The sequence below is a fragment of the Schistocerca nitens genome, chromosome 2, assembly GCF_023898315.1.
Source record: "Schistocerca nitens isolate TAMUIC-IGC-003100 chromosome 2, iqSchNite1.1, whole genome shotgun sequence".
Lineage (NCBI taxonomy): Eukaryota > Metazoa > Arthropoda > Insecta > Orthoptera > Acrididae > Schistocerca > Schistocerca nitens.
Genome location: NC_064615.1, coordinates 853169143 through 853192482, shown reverse-complemented (window position 1 = coordinate 853192482; position 23340 = coordinate 853169143).

The following is a 23340-nucleotide window of genomic DNA, read 5'->3' as shown; positions in this document are numbered from 1 at the left end:
CCAGGACAGTATCAATAAAAGTGATCTGACAGCTTCCTTTAAAAGTCAAATTAACACAATGCATTAGAAGTGAAATAAGTTGATAATTAATACAAGGAAAGTAAGCAAGAGAATATGAGAAGTTATAGTCACAACTGAATATTTTTAATGTTCTTTTTTTGTAAAACCAGAGTGTGCTCCTGTATATTTGTACCATAATGCTTGTCAGGAACTGTGGATTTGATATAAAATGTAAAAGCTTCTTTATATTAGCATTTGCTGTGTTAAAAGAGTACATAATAAACATATGTACATACACTATAAAAATCAACAAAGTTCCAGTGTCCAAATATATGTTAGCATTTTCATAAAACAGTTAATATTTCTGAAAAATTGTTGGAATGTGTACCAAACAGCAGAAATGTAAATTGACTAGATATTAATGCTTTTGTGTAAAAAGAACAAAAAAAGAAGAGTTAAACATGTTTCTGCCAATTCATACATGTCTAAAATGAACACAATGTGTTAGAAAATAATCAGAAATATTTATAGATCAACAAGAGTAGCCCTCAATTTACTATGACTCCATGTAAACTACTTGTGAAGATTTCTCCATCCTCTGTGTGTTTTCCACAAAATCTGCATGCTCATCATTTCTGCCAGACACAAAATCACAAGGATTACTTTTGTAAATGGGTTCTTCTTATTCATGTATCTAAAACAATTTTTTAAGCAAATCCATGCTTACATTCAACAGTACTTTTGGTAAAAAGAGCCTATTGACCTGGACTGGAAAACTTTTTGAGTGAAAGCTGATAATAAAATCAAGTACTGGTCTTTTTAGAGATAAAATTTATTGTTGAAGTTATTTTTAATTTAGATTCACTTTTAGTTGATTTATAGTTTAAGTAAATTTTACACCTCTTCAAAGATTGTTGTCCTCTTAGATGTTGGAATTCAGTTCACAAATCATTCCAGGATGTTTGTCAGTAAGAAAATGCAAATAAATCTCTTGTACCATTAGTGACTAATTCATAGAAGTTTTGATTAATTCCTACACACACACACACACACACACACACACACACACACACACACACACACACACACACACACACACACACACACACACACACACACACACGTGCGCACATGCACACAAGTATACTGCAGAGTAATGATTTTTAGAATATTATGCAAAACACTACATAAATATGAAAATAGCACATGAAGATGACTGATTGTATTATCTTCAGTATGATGTTTATGTTCTATTGAACTGCATTTGATAATGACTCTACCATATAATGGGTGCAGAATTCACAAATAACAATACATCACACATGATGCCAATGTTTCACACAGAAATTAGGATGAAACTGGAGATATCTCAGTTAATTTATTATTAGAAAAGCTAATGTATGGTAGAAAATGAGTCAAAATAAAATAGAACATAAAAATGAGAATACAACCAGTGATGTGCCATTACAGAATCAAAATAGTTGCCATGCACTAAAATTTAAGCAATGAGTAGGAAATCTGGGATTGAATAACCTAGTAAAAATCAGAATTAGCATCCAAGATAGAGCCTCAGTACTCTCATGACATATTTTTATGTTTTTTCTAACTTGTCTGAGGTGGCCCACCATGATTTTGTCTTCTGAGTCAGTCTTTTTATATCAGAGTTGCATATATACAAAATGTCCACACCTCTTTGTTCTATATATTTTAACCTCTGTCTTACCCTGCCATTTTTGCCATATGTAGCTCCTTTTAGTTGCATGGAAGTTGTTCTCTAATGTCTTAAAGCATTCACAATCATCCTATTCGTACCTCCTGTTAGTGTTTCCCATGTATTATTTTCCTTGTCAATTCTCCAGGACTCTTCCTCAGCTCTTATCAGTCCACTTAATTTTCAGCTTCCTCCTTTAACAGCACATCGCAAATATTTCTGTTATTTTCTTTCCATTTCTCTCACAATTCATGATTAATATCCATAAAATAGTGCACTCCAGAGGTTCATTCTTAGAAATTTCTTTCTAACATTATGGGCTGACATCAATAGACTTCTTTCAGTGAGGATGCTCTCTCTATCTTTGGCAGTCTGCTTCTTACATCCTCCTCACTTCATCCAAGTTATCTCACTTCCAAGGTAGCTGCATACCTTCCTTCATGCACTACATTATTCTACATCTTAAATTTTCTCACCTTTTGATATCTTAACTGATCTGCCACATATACCTATTCCAGTTTCTATTATATCCTACATTATCTTAACTCTGAAGTTGGCACACCATCTTTTGTAACACACAGTAAGAAAGCATTAAACAGTGCATTTTCATCAGAATCAACGCCAAGCAGTTATCTGACTACTAATTATGTCATACACAGCTGCCTCATTGTGGGATGTTTATTTTATATTGTTACTGCTCACTTGGATGTATGACAGCACAACTTAGCATGTGTTAGCTGAAGCAATAATGAAGGAATAGTAAGGACTCACAGTTGTAAAGCAACAATAGAATGGAACAACATAAAGTAATTTGTGTCTGGCACACTTTACACACAGGTGTGCCTGTTCATGGGTTAAGGCAAGTAGGGAAACAGTAACAGTTTCTGATGTTTGTATTTCCATAAAATGAGATGATTTTGAGCTGAACAACAACAAAAATACACAGCACAAAACACGTCAACAGTATGTTAGCTGACATAATCCCTATTTTGCTGGTCCAATGGACAATATCCATAATGCACAGGGTATATTTTTTGACAAGTTTATTTCAAGTACTTCTTAATCACTGCTCATCTAGCTACTACCCAAGAGTATTTAGAATATATTGCCTTATTTTTGTTATGCTTCATACAAAAAAAAATTAAATTTTTACTATATCACCCATTACCACTTCCACAGATTTTTTGCAGATATTAAAAGTAAATAAAATCATTACTACAATATAGTCTGTATTATGCAAGTCTGGTGTAGAACTGTCAAATACAAATAGAGTGCTGTGGCTGAATATGAAACATTTGAGAGATTTATTGAAATAAATTGTGGAAATTAAATATTTTGATTTAAACTGACACAAAGGACTAGCTTCATGAACTAGCACATTCTATTTAGCCTTCACCACACAGTTCGTATTTCTTTGTACATTATAATCAACATGTTGTACTGTATGTATTTATAAAGTTGAAGAGGAAAAAAGTGAATTATCTGCTTTTAACATATTTTTTTGTTTGCAGCATGTAATTTACAACTGTTTAAACTGGGGAATAATTTCTAATGATAAAGATTCACATTCCAGTCTAATTTACAAGGGCAATACACAATATGCATCTATTGATCACAAATGTGATGTGCTACTTCAGCTACTAAAATTCCATATGACTTCATATCCAAAAGAATGTTCTCCATTAATTTCTTCACTTTTAGTATAACCAAACTCATTATCTGTTCAGAAAAAGTGACAGCACCAGTTGCACTTTTATTTTTAAATTAAGTACCACAACTGGTTTTGGACCCCAAGTTGTTCAGTGTACTCTCAGGATGTCTGACATGTCACCACTGGATAATGATCTTGGGCCACAAAACTGGTCATGGTGTTCAAATTAAAAATAAGAGTGGACTTGGTGCTATAATATTTTTTGCAAACCAATACTACAGTTGTGGAATCTGCATTGCCATGCTCCATACACCAGGCAAGAAATGAACAATGATCTGCTGAGATTCTGACATTTTTTACAATGATACTTTTTTTATCTAGTTAGGTACACTTACCAGTATCAACAATTAAAAAGTATTGATTTCTTACACATTTTTACTCTTCTGCATGTGATCAAATACACATGTACAATCCATTTATGCACTCCCATGAGTAAAATCATAGTGATTTATTATCAGTTAGCTTATAACTCAAGCATAGGTCTTCCTTCATTCCCTTTGGAGAAATGTTTTATTTCTATTTGTAATAATTTCTTGTGCACGCACAAAAATAAAAATTCATATTCCTGCCCTCTCTGCTCTATGGAGAATGTGAAAAATATAACTATCTATAAACTTTTTCTGTTGTCACCTATGTCACCTGCTCCATAATGTGAAGATGGTAGCCTACACCAGTCTGCATTGTTATCTGGAAACTCCAGTGTTCATTTAAACTTTCAAATTATTTCAGCTGATGTGCATCCTAAGAGCATCAGGTAGAAATCAAACAATGAAATTTTACTTTTACGCTAATCTTTAGATTCTAGTTTTGAGGAAAGAAGTGTATTTATTTTTCTGCTTTTTCAATTTTTTTTTCTTTTTGTCTACTTTTGCTGATTTCTAGGCACTATTCTGAATGTCTCATTTTTCTCCTGATGGAGAGTGAAGTACCAAAGTGGGTATGGTAATGCAATGGACTTGCATTCAGGAGAAATGAGGTTCAAAGTACATACCCATTGTTGTGAGTTAGGTTTTCTTTAGTTTCCATAAACTGATTTGAAGTAATTGCCTAGATGGTTCCTCTGGAAGTGACATGGCCAATTTCCTTCCCTGTCCTGTTCCTGTCAGACTTTCTGTTCAGTCTCAAATGATCTCATTATATAAAAACCTCAATTTCCTTTCTTTGCATCTATGTTTCATTTATATATATTCTCATTTCTGTCATATTTGCCTGATATTTCAGGTTATTTCTGAAGTACAATTTTACTTTCACCTTATGTTTACCTGCTTCAGTGACATTAGGTTAAAAGGTAATATTGTTTGTGTTCTCTGAACACATTTTCCTTTCTCATTGTTATATATTTACAGAGGTTTTTCTTTGTTAACATGAATGTATCAGAAATGGACTTTTAGTTTGGTGGTAGTCTTATTTTGGCTACCAACTATAATGAATATGGTCAGTTGAAATATTTTTGTCAATTTGTTTCTTGCAAATCCAAAGTTTCTTTGTTTCAATCTTATTGTGATGTTTAAACAAAGAAGTTACTGATTTTTATTTAACATATAATATTATTGCCACCTCAAAAGTAACATAACTCATCAAAAATAGAAAAACAGTTTTTTTTCAGTTTATCATTAATGACAATCATTTTCAGTGTCCATTTTATCCCATTTTACCATAGTTTTTCTTTTGTTGTCTTTTCAGTCATATGGTATGACTGTCATAAATTATTCAACCATTATTAACTGAAATACACACAAATACTTTATTTCATTTAGTGTAAAAGCACTGGATAGGCATGAAAAAGTTATGGGACCAAATATTGTTCTAAAGCTAAAGAATTAAATATTTAACAATGTGTAATGGCAATTCAAACTATTTCACAAATGGTATTGTGTCCAAAATCTCTGAAATAGAGTAAAAACTACAGAACTAAACACATAAAAAACTATGTTTTAATATTTATTATTATTTTGTGGTATTCACATTAGTGATTAATGTTTCTATGTACTTTATCCAAAAACCATGTAAAAAGCTAATGTTCACAGACTTTATAATTTCTAATATAATGATATTGAGAAAATGACTGCAACTACAATACAAGCTTACTTCTAAGAAATATATGTCCTTAGCTGCAAAACATCCACTTTCTGCTAAAGTTTTGTTACAATCACACACAGAAACTAAGCCATTTAAGTCATGAGAAGAAATGAAATCACTGTCCTGAGGGCATGAAGATAAGCAATACACTGAAAGAAAATGAAAAAAATAATTAAAAGTGTGAAATGACATTGTCAAACAGTAATTTTTTATTGTGCCATCATGATCCATGTTTACAGTTATTATAACAGCAATTTATTGTTATGGTTATGGCAATTCCAGGATGAAAATAGTAACATTGATCCGATTTTTGTTATACTATTTTTTACTTATTTCTTAGCAACAAATATACAGCCTTCAATAAGCATTTTGAAACTGCAGAATTTACTGTACATATTAATAATCTGGTGCCCTTTCCTTAACTCAAAGAGAAAATTTTGCATATAGCCAGCCTATGAAACATAAGATTTTCTGATTATTTTCACCCTAATCCAGTATTACATACCATGACAGCGAAATTTTTAAAAGTATTTGTGATCCAATTACACAATGTTTTCAGTTCTTTTCTGTAATTTCAGATGATTGAATTATAATAAAGATCAATGGCATTATTCTAGTTACTAAAATAACATGCAGTGGCAGAGCAGACAATAAATATCAGATGGCATTTCTACAAGCTTCTGGAAACTTGATTTGCTTCCCAAAGAGAAGATGGCACAGCAAGAAGATAGGTAAAAGTACACAGAGAAAGAAAATTCATATTATAGTGGGTCAAAAGAGATAAAAGATTTGAAATAAAAAAGTTGAGTATTTTCTGGCCTTGACTGTTATATTGCTCTTGACCTGTTACTCTGAGAACACTATCATACTCTGTAGAATGTAGACTGTTACTGTTTGTTGATTATTCCATTCTGTGTCTGATACTGCTACATGTTATTTTGGGAGAAAGGTGTGCTATAGTCATCATATACACAGTAGAACTGAAATTCTTAACTACCATTTCATGCAACTTGAGAAAAGCAGATATGTTTTGTAGAGTACATAATTTTGCCTAAAGTATGAAAGAATATGTTGTTATTCATAGTGCCATAGAATAAATGGGTGCTCAATTTTTTATGTATATGGCACACATCAGTTGTATGTATTGTGTTTACAAACACCTTGAATGTTTTCTTGAAAAAAATTTTGTGGCACATTACTTCCAGCACATAGTAAATGTTTGTTATTCTTACAACACCATTTAAATATTCACATGACTGTTTATCACATTTGTTCAATGCTCAAAATAAATTATGCCTAACATTGTTCTACATATATCACCAGTAACATCAGTTTCACACAATTTGTATACATTACATTTTTAAGGATGTCTTGTGAATGATCATGCTTTACTTCTCATGTCTAATCCCATCTTCATGCTTCTCACATATTTGATACAATTTATGAAAGAGACAAAGAATCATTTCTTACAAGAACTTTCAGAAAACAATTAATAACTGTTAGATCTGCCAGATGTTTGTGGACTCATGTCTCTGTGTGCAAAGTAAGAAAAAGATAAATGTTTATTTAAAAGATATTTGCTCAGAGCACAATTTTAATTATTTGCAGATTTGTTATAGTTTTTGTAAATATTTGTCAAATTTCTTGTTTTATAGTAAAGACAACCTGTTTTTGCTTTTTTTGCTGGTGAATTACTGTTATGAAAAGATCAAATGTGAAAATAAAATATTTTTTCAGCTGAAGATAATTATCATTATACACTAAAAATGCATTTTCTCCATTACAATGCTAGCAAATCATCTTTCAGATTTTCACTTGGTACTGCAAAAAGAAGAATATCAAGGTAACAAACAAACATAATAGCATTAAAGCGAAGAGAATAGTTAATACTGTGTATCATCAATAGCAGAAGAAATGAAGGAAACTAACCCCAATGTCAATCATTCGTTCAACATAAAATTACTGTAACATATTGCACAGATGATGTAAAACATAAAAGTAAGTGATTAAAGTGAATTTGTAGATATATCACCACAAGAAATTATATACTGATGATTTACTGTGACAAACAGGCACAAGCAATGACGAAAAGAGTAAAATATCATTATTTATGTCATCAACACATGCAACATTCATTTTGTGGTGTAACAAAAATTCAAATGAGATTTCCATTTGTCAATATAGAGGGCATCATATTGATGAAATGCGAGGAGTCAGCATTTTACCAACTTTCCCATGTTATCATATTTGCCATTATGTTTCAGACGTGTAGTAACCAAGTAATACACAAAACCAATCCAAGCAACACAAATTTGGCTTTATTCATAAACCTTTCAACAATAATGGAGATAAGTATCTCATGACTCCACATATAACAAGACGAAAAAGGGTCCAATAAAGTGATATGCAAAACAACTGATGTGAGTGGTATAAACTAAAAGAAAATAGTGACAGTGAGTCAGCAATGCTCCATGCATATAGGTGTGTGTCACCAGTAGACGGCATGGCAGACACTATGTCATGTGCACACTTCCTACGAGTAGCTTCTAGGGTTGACCTGTGCTGATACAGTTGGCCGTTGACTTAAGTACACATGCTCGGCAACACTCACATGCACTAGCAGCAGGATACAGCATAACTCCCTCTCGTGCAAAGAGGACACCCAGGTGATGGAGGAGATGCTGGCAGCCCAACAGGAAACACATTCATTGGATCCAGAGTGGCAGCAGCTGGTGCCAACAGTGAGGGCAGGACAATGTGCCAGGTGAGAAATGGAGCATAGAGCTGGAAAGTGCAGACTCATGAACATGGTGCCATTGCTGTCTCTGAGTCATCATCAGCAGGCAGGTCCCAGTGGGGAGAGAAGGGGCTGGACCCACCTGTGATTATGGCTGAAGCAATGATGGAGAGGGGCACAGTGAAGGCAGTGCAATCACAACAGAAGGCTGAGGCAACAGATCCAAGGCTGGAGACAGACAGGCATCCAGTAGCAGGAAGGTGGAACTCCAATGCATCGCACATGGAGGAGGCCGCCAATGGGGTGGGAGTGTCTCCACAACAGGTGATGACAGCCTCAAGGTGGAAGGGTGGTGTGGCAGGCTGGGCAAAGTGGGCTGCACCCATGAACCAGTAACTTCTGGTGGTAAGCAGGAGTCCAACTGACTGAAGTGGCACACCACAAGTCCATTGGCTGTATGGACATCACAAGATGGCATCCCCAGCAGTGGGCAACAGTTGCCAGTATTAACTTGGACTAGTGACCAAACCCTTGTACCTACATCAGTGATCCCTGCATGAAGCGGCAGGGCAAACCCAACTGCAGCAGGTGTGTCACAGGCCACAGAAGGTGGAGGAGTGTGCGTGGCTGCTGGCCGTGAAGCAACACAGCTGGGCTCTGCTCCCCCATAGGGGTATAGTGAATGGTGCTCAGAAAATGGAGAAGAGTGTCATCTGGAGAAGAATTCACAACACCTTTCTCATTTGGGGCATGAAATTATGCCCTAATCATTCTGCCTCAGCATCTGATTGAGGATGGAATGGTGGAGCCATAACATGACAAATGCTGTGTTGGGAACAAAGCAAATAGAAGGTGTGAGAAGTGAACTATGACCCATTATCAGCGTATGAACTGTGATCTCAGGTAACATTGATGAACACCCGTGAATGTAAGGAAACTGGTAAAATACATCCACAACCAAGAGCCAATAGAAATTCAAGAAGGGACCTGCAAAGCCTACATGAAAGTGTTCCCATTGCTGGCATGGAGAGAGCCAGGGGAACAGAGATAACCTGAAGCTGCCTGTTGTAGGCACAGTACTCACAAACCGTGATAAAATTTACAATTTCTCCATCAATCCATGGCTAAAAACTTGCCTCCCATCTGACAGTTTAGTGAATCAAATTCCCAAATAACACTTGTGGAGAAGATGTAGAATCTCACACCATAATGTGGTGGGAATTACTATACTGGGAGAAAGGTCTTCCATGTACAACAGCAAAACATCACCAAAAACAGAGAGGTTTTAACACTACTGCTTAATTATTATCTACTCGTCAGTAAGGTAATCCTCAAAACTTCGAAGACAGATGAACAAACTTATCAAAAGTGCATGTCGTCTGATGTTATCTAGAATCATAAGTAGAAGGTTAAAATGAAAGTTTTCTCCACATAACTGAAATATTCGTAGATTGCCTGGCTCTTCATGAAGTGTGTGGTTTACAGCGAAAGTGATCGGTTCCAGTTTTTAAACATTTATTCTTCCGTTCATAACAACTGATCAAATCCATCATGACACATTGCAAAGAGGCTGAGTTGTACAGTATGTCTTCGTAAAACAACTGACTGGTTCACAAATCAAGAAACACACTTTTCCACAACTTTAAATATTAGTGAAATAATATTCAAGTAACTAACACAGGTTACACTTCGAGATATCAGCTCAAACTGCCCAACCCAGCAGCCTCGCTGCTGCCCTATTTATATATTCTAAATAATAATTCACTTGGACCATTATTACTTAATAATGACAACATATTTTTAATCGTATTTGCAATTAAAAGTTCCAAAGCTAAGATGTTCTGATTACACAGAATAACATGTCTAAAATTACAGAATTGAATAATATGTGAAATTTATATTGTAAAAATGTTTTTAAATGTGAAAATTCCATCTAAATATGAGTACAATAATGAACTTCACAAAATTAATTAATACACACTAATTACACAATGACTCACATTCCTAACAATAATTGAAACTAAGAGGGTAAAACGAAACAGGTTTTGATTGACACAATTTGTAACAGATGCCTAGAATTTTATAATTAGGCATATATCTGGTTACAACAATACGAGTTTAATTAATAAAGTCATTAAGACGGAATGTTCTTTACAGCTTTCATCTTAAATTTACGTTTTACAATATGTGCCTTCATTTGCAAGCGACAGAATAACTTCTTGAATGAGTAAACTACATTCGTAAAAGTCCAATTATTTGAATAATTACAGTTGGTGATTAATACCATATATTTTATTCCTACCATTTTCACTAATTCAAGTCTTTCCCATTACTACAATGAATGCCACTGTTTGTTAAAATACATCGCAATTTATTTTACTTTGTAATAGTGTCTGCTAATTAGTCTCCAATGTAGTGCCATTTTTATGAAATTCATGAATCACCACAGTACCAATCATTTTAAAGTGAGGTATTGTATTACAAAATGTCAGGGAATCGAAGTTTTCATTAAGTCTTTGTATATTAGGTATCTTACAAGGTGATACCAAAAGGAAAAATATGTGCACAGGGGATCTGCTGCCTGACACAGCAGTTTATCTGGTGAGCCCTGTTGAACAAATCAAACCACCTGGTGCGGACCGGCTTGGTGGCAATGGCAGTTGCCATGCATGAACTCATAATTGCCTGCATTTCAGTATCAAGATGGGAGCAAAGAAGTTCTTCGTGATCAAAGTTAAGATCAGGACCCACAGGAAATTGGGGTGAGGTGTCTGCATTGGCATGTTTAAATGTAGGTTGAAAATGGATTTTATAATTGTAGCAAGACAAGAACAGTGCCCAGCATCGTGGAAGTGAATTGCCTTGTCAGGCAAGGCAGTGTGAGGGCTAAACACGGAAACCAAGGGCTTGTGACTAGTAATAAAGAGACACTTGGAGCCATACAAAAAGCATGAAATTTCTCGAGAACACCGACTATGGCAACAGCTTCTCTTTCCATCTGAGAGTAAAATTGCCATGCCAGAGTGAGACATCTAGAGGTGAAAAGAAGAGGTCATTCAGAGCCGCTGGCATCAGTTTGCTAAGACTGTGGCAAGGCCACCATATTGTGAGGTGTCAGCTGTGTAAAGTATGTCACCCAAAATAAAATATTATTTATGGATGATTTTTGAACTCTCAGTACATTTTATGAACTTGAAAAAAAAAACTTATTTCAGTTTGCATGTAGCCTATCCACAGCATAATTTATTGTTGCAACCTCCAAGTGCTCTAAACAATAACCAAAATAGTTTAACATAATTAAACTCAACCTTTGATTTATCTCATCAACAAATCAGAATTGTTGCTGGGCAGAAGCTTTGAATACACATTTCACAGTTAACATAGTGCTGCAGCCAACAAAGTCACAAAGCAAGAGTGCTTTGGAGTAATTGGCATGAGCATAAATTATTTATTCACTGTCTAGATCTCTGTGTGCTTGTGGTGATATCAGAGAAACAGAAAGCATGTTCTGTAAGTGATAAGCTAACAATTATAGAACATGTGAACAATAGTGATGCTAAAGTAAGTTTATTATGTGAATGTGGCATACCCTGGGGAAAAATCAGAGGATGCATGAAAGTAGAGAATAAGCTTATAAGTTTAGTAAACACAGTTGAAAATGATGTGGAAGTGGACAGAAAAAGGGCTAAACCAAGATAAGACAGGGAACTTTACAAATGCCTTTGTAGGTGGATTTTAATAAAGAAAAATGTTGGTGTGTCACTTTCAGTGCCAATTGTTAAACAAACAAAAATTTTATATATTCTGGTGGAAGGTCTTCAAAATTGAAATGTTGCTATGGAATTCACCAAATGACCATTGGAGGAGTAGCATGGTCTTGCAACAGTGAATCTGCTTAACAGGTTCCTGAAGTTATACACAAAGTAATGGCGGATGTAAATTTAAATTATCATCAAGTATATAATTCTGAAGAAACAGCACTTTGTTATTGATTGCTTACCACCAGAACTCTTATAATTTAAAAAAAAATCAGTAATAAGACAGCTCTGTAAATGAATAAAGGCAGAATAACTCTTCTCTTAGCCACAAATAAATTGGACAGTCATAAGCTGAACCCTCTTTGTGCAGGTAAAGGTAAACTAATGTAAACTTGTCAACTTGTCATCATTTCAGTTCACTTACAGTCATTCAAAAGTACTTGGATAACATGTGACATTTTCACCAATTGGTTTCAAGAAGAGTATGTTCCATCATTGAGGAACCATGTAAATTGAGAGAACAAGTTCTACTAATCCTTGATCCCTGTCCAGTTCATCTGCCTGCTGTTGTGTTGCAATTGGAATATGAAAAAATAAAAACATTGTTTTTGTCAAAAATTTCATGATGGTATTATTAATTCATCTGCTTGATCAGGTCATCAAATGAGCATTTAAGGCTCCTTATGTGACATTTGTCTGCTTTATTTCTTCATTGATGGTCCTTGGTCTCAATGTACTGGATTGCTATACTGGCTGAAAAATGGGGGTGGAAGTTCCACACTGACTACTTTAAATGATTAAATGATGTAAGTGACAGGTGCACTGTTCACCCCCCCCCCCCTCTGCTCCCCCAATAATGCACAGTTATATGATATGGCCAGTGTACATCACCCCCCTCATTGGATTGACCAGATAGATATTGCAAATAGCTAACTGGGCAATTCAGTTCAATGACCACAAATGAACCCAGAGGGTTTAACAATCTACACACAAAAAATATTAAAAAACAAAATCTTATCAAAACTACAGTTTATATGTTTCTTCAAATTTATACTTATATGAACTGGCCATATGAAAATCCCTATACAAAATATCTACATACAGTGCATTGTACAATGGCAAAAACATCCAAAAGTTATATTTTTAATAAAAATAGGTATCTTCCTCATAAGTGATGTCCTTTTTGGGTAAACAAGGATTACATTCCATGATACATATCACTTTATACAAGTCCTATCTTGCTAAAAAATATACAAATCCTCGTGAGTTGCAAGAAGTTAAATTACACTGCGCATTGCAGTTCACTTTTTTTGACAGAAAATTTCACTTGCTCAATGTATAGTATTTTCCACAAACACTTTCACTATTTTAATGAGCTTTAACACACTTTCTCACCAAGTTGTACACACCTTCTACAGGTCCAAGTGACAGTTAGCAAGGAAATGCACTGCTGTCCGTTCCCTTGGAGGTGGTTCTCCTCTGCCACAATACATTAAAAAATTAGACAAAATATCCTACTTTAGTACACTTGCTTTTACTTCTAACTTAAATCTAAGAAAAAAGTTTCACAGTAAAATTGATAGTCATTACATCATAAATAGATACATTACATAGTCCTCATAACATTACAATAATTAACACTAAACTTGAGTACAGTACAAAAGGTGGGGACTAGTAAAATTTAAAACCAAGAGCACATTACACTACAAAACCTTACTCTAAGTCATAACTGTCTGAAACTGGTTAAATGTGAAAGACTTTGGGTCTCTTTGCCATTTGCAAAAATGCAAAAACTCAAGATGTGCAGTAGCATAGATTTTCTAATCATTATGTTATGAAAACAGAATAGTCACTATCACATAACTTAATTATTACTCAAATCAAAATTAAGGGGATGGAAGTTATACTACATCATTGCTCTACTTCTCCACTCAACATTGAGCACTACTTTCATTCAACCAGAAAATTAACTCCTCACAAAATCACAAAATGTTACCAAATAGTTGACCTGTCAGAATATTGACATCAGTTTAGCACCACAATTATCAGTAAATCAGAAAAATTATTGTTCTTCATCCCAGTATTACCACCTCGAGCTCATAATTCCTCAAAACACAAATAGAAGTTTTCAGATAACCTATAGATCCAATAATGCAAGATTATATGACTTGTACCTCACTAAAGTACCACTCTTTCCGTTAAGCTCTCATTCCCAGCTGCAGTGTCATGAATTGCATAATATACACAGTACTCAATGTTGCCTAGTTCAAAATTAGATCACTACATTTGTTTGTATACAGTCATCATTTCCATTACTCAGTCATGTCTATTAGCATCTATTATTTTACTTACATTTCTTACATCATTAGCTAGAGTAGTGCATTCTCAAAAAGTATCCCTACTGCAGGGACAGGCTCCTTAACCATTAAGATCCTAACATTATTCATTATTTCATTATTTCCATATTGCTTCATTAACTAATAAATAACCACCTGCTCTGCTTATCTGATGCAAAATTGATTCTGCTGAAAAACACTCCACAGTAACAGATCCATATGCTAAGGCAATCTTAACTCTCATTACTGATCAGACAAAATTGTCACTTGGACAAACTATTATATCACTGTATTCTGTCAAATTGCTTAAGATTCTAGCCTGAAAGGTCATATACATACCAATCTTGCTTGTTCTTTCCTCACATATTACTCCAGGCAACTATGTTTAAAGTTGTAATTCCTTAATTTTAGAAAAGGCTGTACCATGATGCTCCTATGGGTAGACAGTTATCTCAATCTACAGGTTGCACTGACCACAGACACTTGTACTATACCACAATTAACATCAAGATCTAGTATTTAAGATGGTTTTTACTGCTGCACCCATGAGATGATTACTTCAGATGTAAATTACAGTTTTCAGATAACCTGCACCTTCTCCTTCACATATGCTGACACCTTTAATTTTCTGTTTACCTTACCTCCTTGACATAAATTATTTAACCATGCTACCAATTTACTTTCTTCGATCCCCTACTTGTTTGTAGGTCTTACTTCTGGTTCAATGCTTATTATAGTAAGTTCCTCCTCCCTTTTATGGGATAAAAATTGCTACCCACACCATCATTCAACATCTCACTAGAGTTAGAAATTACACTTGTCTTACTACTATCATTTACATAACCCTTACCTGTGATTACAGCACATTTATATACAAGTGGCTCTTCATCACTACCTGCTCGAGTATGAGCCGAAACAGAAGCATTATCTAGTTTAAATGGTTTGATCCAGAATAAAAATCATCTCCTCCATTTCTTTTACTTGAATTTTCCTACCATTTCCATGCCCATTCTGGATATCCTCCACCCAACCATTCCTTGAAGTTCTACTTTAATTAGCCCTGTTAATGTTATTTACCTGAAATTCTCTCCCTGATTGATTATTGTCATCAAAATTCCTCCTACATCTTCCCCTGATGGTTTCACTCTCTCCGCTTTATCAACATAATTCAAGAAATCACTAATATTACCCCTAGGGGCAGGTACAAGCAATTCTTTAACCTTCTGAGGAAACTTAGTTTCTAAACCCATAATTACACAGGCAAACGAAAAAATATTTTTGAAAAACTTTTTTTACTTTGATAGCTGATCTTAATAGGTTTTTATGAGCTGAATACAGATCTAGCCTTAGTTTTTTGTATCACCCATAGTTTTCGATCAATATGTGGTTTTTATTATACAGTATAAAAATCCTACGCTGCACAGTCAATGGGGAAATTAATGAAACACTTTGTTACAACATAAGCATGGTTCGTATTTGCAGTAAGCTACTTAAAACAATGACGTGTGTTAATAGAGGTTTCACTTGTCATCTGGGATTGGTTTGTATTTTATTTCTCTTTTTTATTTGAAGCTTCTTGTGTAGCTGTTTTTATGATGAGTCACTTGCTGAACTTCTCGGTGAAGTGACCAACAGTAGCCCCCATCATGTCGGTGTTCCAGTGGCCTTGGTAGCGTTTTTCCATCACTTTAATGTCCTGGTGAAAACACTCTCCTTGCTCCTCATTAACATCTCCCATTTTGTCAGGGAAGAAACCAAGGTGACTGTTCAAAAAGTGAACATTCAAGCTCATTAAACATCCTAAAGTTTAAAACTTCTTTAACATTGTAGCTATAATAGAAACATATTCTGGATCTTTTTCATGTCCTAAGAACTTTGTAATGACTTGCTTGATGATACCCATAATTCTTTCTCATTTAAGGTCATTTTAGATTCAAAGTTAACATCAAACATCAATTTTCTAATGTCAGGCCAAACAAAGATGCCTTCTTTTAGTTTAGTTTCTGAAAGGTGTGGAAACTTTTGGCAGAGATACTTAAAACATGGTCCATCTTTAGGCAAGCCTTTACAAACTGTTTCATTAGGCCTAACTTTATATGTAGAGGTGGTAGGAGTACATTTTTTGGATCTACAAGGTTTTTGCATAGAAAGTGACTCCCTCACAGGCCAGTTCTTTCTGCACCAGTGTTGATCCCTAGTCCTACCATCTCATTCACACAAGAAATATGGAAATTTGGTAAAGCTACCTTGCTGGCCAAGGAGCATCCATGTTACTTTTAGATTGCCACATATCATCCAACCATGAGCAGAATAGCCTCTTTTATTTAGCACTATTCCTAGGTTTTCATATGTACAGAATCTCCAACAGGTATAGATGCATGCATGTTACCACTGTGTAATAAAACAGATTTTAAACTAGTTTTGGAAGAATGAAAAGCCTCCAATCTTCCTTTTGTATTCAATACCAAACTCCTTCATCAGTCCAGGAATGTCTGAGCAGTACACCCAATCGCCTTCTTGTTGAAAAAACTTGGAAAATTGCTGCTCTCTCTTTCTATACACGTATATGCTGGTTACAACTGCCAATAAGTTCTTTTCTTTTAATCTAGAGCCAAGTGATTCAGCTTTTTCTTTCATTAAGCCCAGATCCCTAACCAGATCGTTAAGCTTGATCTAAGTAAACAATTTTGGCCCTAGACTTCCTGTATTACAATGGAATTCATCATCATCTGGTTCATCTGAATCACACTGTACATCAGAAAATACTTCTGTTGGAATAGACTTTAAATCATCTGGTGGTTAGGAACCAGCAAATCTACACAATGCCCTACTGGTCGGATGGCAGATGGAAAGTTAGGGTAGCTTATTACCTTCTTATTTTTCGAATTATGACCAGTAATATCAACACTGAAAAAGTAGTAATCACCAGAATGATTTCTCAGTTCCCTCCATATAATAGGAACATCAAATCTAAAGACTTTTTTCTCCTTTTTGGACCATTTTCCCTTATCTTCAACACACACATAACATACCTTATACAGAGCACATGTACAGGAAACAGAAAAGTGCGGTTAGGTTGACAGTAAACAAAACACCATCTGTCAACACAAAAATAGAATCGACCTTCTTTTGCCAGCAAATTTTTTCAGCAGTGCTACAAACATCATCTACATTCATTACACCTCCTTTCTAAATTATTTTAACTATATAAAAGCTGTTAAATTCTCTAAAGATCGCTTAATTTAATAAATTTAACTGTATAATGTGAAGAAATGTTGGGTGATACAATTTTTTAAGTATCGTATTTGGATTTACCACCCTAAAAAACATAATAATAAGGAATTTTAAGCAAAAAGTTTTTCCATCGTTGGCCTGTAAAGCTCTTTGTCCAAATATTTCAGTTTGTTTACCCAAAGTTGAAAGAAACCTTTCACAGTACCCTTCCTAGAGTCAAATCTCTCTCCCCACCAAAATTCACTCAAAATTCTCTACTGCTTCTCTTTGGACCAATAGTCACCTAAAAATGCTTTCTCAAAGATTTTCCACAAAGTACAACTATCAGCTACCTGAGCTGCCAATCCATAAGCATCCCCTTTCAAAAAAAAAAAACTCTCACAAATGACATTTTCTCTGTGTCGTTCCATGTTTCAGGTAAATCATTAAATTCCCTAATGAAAACCAGTGGATGTACTTCCCCACACGGTTCAAAATTATTCAGTTTCTTACAAATAATAAATGAAGGACTGTTTGGGATACTACATACTCAATGCTTTAGATTTTGTACCTCTTCCATCTTTTTCTACATTTTAGCCAATTTTCAATCTACATTTTTATTTACTTTTATCAGTTTTTCCTTTACCACTACTGCACACTTGGTTTGTACCTTCGTTTCTAAATCATTTTTAACCTGATCAATTTGGTTCTCAAGATTAACCCTGTTTTCAGCACGAAGTTTCCTGGCAGCTTTGACTTCATCTCTACACTGTTTTTCAGCAGCCTCCACCCTCCTACTATAGTCATCACAAAGTTTCTTTCTCTCTTCTACACAATTACTACCCATGAACGTTAATTTCTCATTAGTGTTATGTACTACTATCTTTATCTTTTCATTGCAATCTTTAGCTGCTGCCTCAACCCTCTTATTTAATTTTGAAAGATTAAAGCTGACAATCTGAATGTCCTTTTTAATTTCTTTCTTCAGTTCATCCTTTAAGCTAACCATGTCAGTTCTAATGCTATCAGTTTTCTTTTCCACCCTACTAATGTCTTCTTGTCTACACATACTACTCTTAATTTGCCTTAACATCACTTCCAGTTTTCCATCTGCTATAACCTGCTGCCATTGCTGACTTTTTCTGCTAGATTCCTCCCCCTGAACCAAAATGATCTCATCCACTTCAGTACTGCTTTCATCCATATTGCTCTTTACAGTAGGACTTTTGTTCCCATCATTCAAAGTTACATTCGTGTCTGATTTATAAACACTATTGCCTACAGAACCAGTCCCCATTAAGTCTTTTTGTTCATTAAAAAAAACTTAACCTGTACAGCTTTGTTTTCAAGCATAACACTCCACTGTTGTCCATTGTCCTCAATCGCTCTGCATTGTTCATTAAGGCCTCTCATTACCTTATTTTTAATCACTCATCTCCTGCTGCTGCTGTGGTTGTTATCTTGACTCATCGTCTGCACGGCTGCTGCAAGTTGTAATTTTCTTGGCGAGGCATCTTGTTTATCCCAGTCGGCTGTTCTGGTTAGCTGCTACTGCACTCAATGGCTGCTTCCACAGAACCCGCTCACTGATTGGCTGCTGCCCTACTGTGGCCTTGAAGCTCAAGCACTGATTAGTTGTTGCATCTCCTTCGTTAAATCATTGCACTGTAAACCACTCTTGAGTTCACTGTTCTAAGTTCATGAGTTTACTGTGCCCAATTATAATATTCCTCACCCAGGGCACCATATATGATGTTTGTCTGCTTTATTTCTTTGTTGATGGTCCTCAGTGTCAATATACTGCATTGCAATACTGGCTGAAAAATGGGGGTGGAAGTTCAAAACTGACTAATTTAAATGAAGTAGCTGACAGGTGCACATTTGCATTTCACAGTTCTTTACTTTCACTGTTCACAACCCCCCCTCCTGTGATTTCCCTAAATCGCTCCAGGCAAATGCCGGGATGGTTCCTTTCAAAGGGCATGGCCGACTTCCTTCCCTGTCCTTTCCTAATCCGATGAGACCGATGACCTCGATGTCTGGTCTCCTTCCCCAAAGAACCCAAACCCAACCCCCCCCCCCCCCCCAATAATACACAGTTATGTGGCCAGTGCATTATCGTTTAACTTTTGATAAGCCTCATTAATAGCTTGCAGGCAAACAGCAACATACTGCTACAATAGTTTACTGTTGAACATCTATGAACAGTAAAACCCTCACTACACATTTCATAGTCTTTCTAATAAATTGAACAGACACTGTCATTGCTTTAACACATGGCCTGTTGATGTAACACTTATTTCATGGTTACGTTGATGCATTGTTTTGTTCCAACCATCACAGGTTTCTTGTCTGAAACTCAGCCTTGGACTGACTGTCTCAGGACCAAAAATTGGGCCCTTATATATCATCACAATAATAGGCACTGAAACTACACATTGTTTCATGTTTAATTTACAGAAATTACAATTAAAACTTAAATCATTAAATTAACTGAATACATCAAAAAATTGCCTTTTTTAACAATTTCTTCTACTATGAGAGTTAGGCCAAATTGTTTGTTTAAATGATGAAATTAACAGATATAGTTATGCAAACAATACTTTTGACAAAACTGGTAATTACTTTGGCATTAAGATCTGGCTTTGCTAACATGTTTTCGAATAGAACCAAATAGATCCTTTAAGAGCACTATTAATTATTCCTCCAAATGTTTATAATTATTATAGAATTTATATTTGTTTATAAGTCAACTATCAAATTTAATTTATGAAATAATTACTGATTTTACCCTATAACAAAAGATACTAACTAGGTATAGTCAAAATAAATTAGAAAATCAATTACACACATAAAACTAAGCACAAAATTAGACCTGGTGTTATATTCTTTAAAACTGAGAGCCAATCTTTCTCTTTTATGAAAATGCAGATTATACTCATGTATGTTAATGGTAATTAATTAAAAGTGAAAAAATGAATTTTAAGGAAGCAGATGGCAAAATAAGAGGGTAAGTAAAAATATCCCAGCTTGCTTCGTCACACTTATTGCTGTGAACTGCTCACTACAATAGTAAATTCAGATGAGGAAATGGAAATGTTCTTGAAATCTGTAAATCTTAAGAGTGTTGCATATTCAGTAGGCCTGATATGGCAAAGCATTGGTCTGACCACTATTAGGAGTTGGTGGAAGAAGTGTTCCAATGAAGAAAATGCAACAGATACATAGATTACAAGAGCACTGACGTGATGTCTGCATGTGATGTTCTACTGTGCTATATTGATTTTGAAGATTTGAACTGTTGGGTAGTTGTTGACAATGAAGAACTGATTCCAGAGATCATATGTTACAGGGAGACTATTGATGCTCTTTGAGACAAGAAAAGTGACACAGTCGAGGATGATGAAGCTGAAGAAGAAAGTATAGCTGATGTTAGTTAACATAAACGGAGTGATAACATGGAAGGAACGACAAAGTGAGCTGACCCAATTGAGTTGTTTCACCTGATAAACATAAAACAATACACATTAAAGAAACCTGATGAAATGTTCTGCCAGAGAAAGCTAACTGATTGCTGTAAAGCACTGGAGTAATAACATACTGTAGCTTGCAGGCAATGCTGTAAATAATCATACTGTATTTGATACTGTACTTTACATACTGTACTGAAACTTGTGTTACTGTTGGGTCAAAATCTGAGTGAAGTTTGTCTGATTACTGTGCTCTGATTGGCAACTTTCTGAAATGGTTTACTTGTAATGTTCTCTAAATTTAAATACAGTATATTACAGTATGTATAATATAGCATTATGTGTTCTTCCTAAATTCCCATCCATAGTTTGTCATTATGCAGCTCAGTCTTGATATACCATGGATATGCTAAAACACAGGAATAAAGCAAGTCCCTAAACATCTGTGTTGTATTTAGCTACCATATTTTAAAATGTCATTGCTGGCTGTAGATAAGGAACAGTATGAAAGCTTGGAATCATCCAATATAACTAAGAAACTGTCTAAAGGTTCCATGAACCTTTGCCAAACACTTCATTGTGAATTGCGGAATAATCTATGAGATGTAGTTGTAAATGAACTACCAAAGCATGAAAGGCAAAGTTTCAAGTTTGTGGTTGTTGGTTCACATGTTACCAACTTTCAGTGTTGTACAGCATGTAGATACATTATAATTCTGAACACATTTTGGAAAAAAAATTATCAGTGTATAACTTATACTGTGATTAAATGGCATTACCTCAGGTAGGTGCATATGACAAAGAAAAGAATGCCCTAGCAACACCACCTAAATTTGCACTTTAATTACGTGTGTAAGAATTTTATTGTATAATCATTGGCAGGAGCAGAAATACATGTGAGTCATGTTTCAGGTCACACATTGTCAGTGAGTTTAGACTACAGGAAACAAGTGATAGGATAACTGGGACCAAAATTAAAACTGTTTTATACGGTAGTAGTTTTGTGTATGAACTGGCTATGTGAAAAGGAGCCTCTTGTTACATTGAAAACATAATTCTGATTCTAAGAACATTAAAACATTTCCGTAAAACTTTGTAAAAGTTATGATTCCATGTAATATGTACTGGAGAGTCTTCTATATGCTAAATAATTCAGCATCTGACAATTTCTGCAGTAAATCACACAGATTCCTGGAAAATATAAATGTTGTCCCTAATGTTTAGCACTTTGTTCCAAAAAGCACCAAATATTTTATTTCAATCTTTTTTCTGTTTATTTAAACTGTTACCATACGATTAAAATTCTACTGTGGCACATAATCACAAAACTTTTGTTGAGGTTTATCATTTCAGACAGTACATGAGGAGGGCTGTGTAATTATCTTAAGAAAGAGTTCTGATGATCTGTAAGTCATAATTAAGGAAGTAAACTAACCAGAAAAATGACATACATGTTGCTAAAGACGACCTTTTTGGGAAAATAAACCCAATGACTAACACTGAACCCCTTGAGTGTGATGTCGCAAAAGCAAAAGGCCAATGAATTTTACAGAATTTGATGTCACACATGTTGTCTACCAAACAACCACAATTTAGGCTGATAATGGGAACAGGGGGCAGGACAGGAGGTGTCCAATGGCAAGCACAGCATGAGGCTACAGAGTGTGTTGAGCTGCATATTTGATGAGTAGCTTCCAACAGTTCTACAGTGCTAGTGATGTCGGCACAAAGTGGAGCAACAGCAATGATAAAAAAGCAAACATTGGATTATATCTACAACCACATTGACATATTATCAGACAGGAACCCAAGGAAATTCGCAGAGTGAGATAGAAGTGACAGACGAATTACCAGTATTTCGCAAGATGAGTTAGTGGAATGTGTGGTGTCGTGTATGTTCAGTTGTGTGGACAATATAGATGAAGAATACAATGATGATGATATGTGCTTAACAAGTGACAGGGATATGGAAACAGTTGTTGAACCACAAAGTTCATCATCCTTGCTGGATATGGAGCTACAAATCCCATCTCCAGTGAAATGTAGTAAAGGACAATCATTGTCCACAGAGTGGCTACTAAACCTAATTACGTGCATGGAAGATCATCTGCAGCATAGTAAAAAAACGATTATGAAGACATTTCCAAATAAGTCCACAGAAATATGACTGTGCAGTGAATAAGAAAAACTGCATATATTCAAGTGAGCAAAGGTACATTTGTTGCAGAAACTGGTGTTTGTGCATTTCCAGCTTGCATGATACAATTTACAGGATGTGAATGATAGTGACCTTCTACAGTACACACATCAAATTGCGTGTGACAT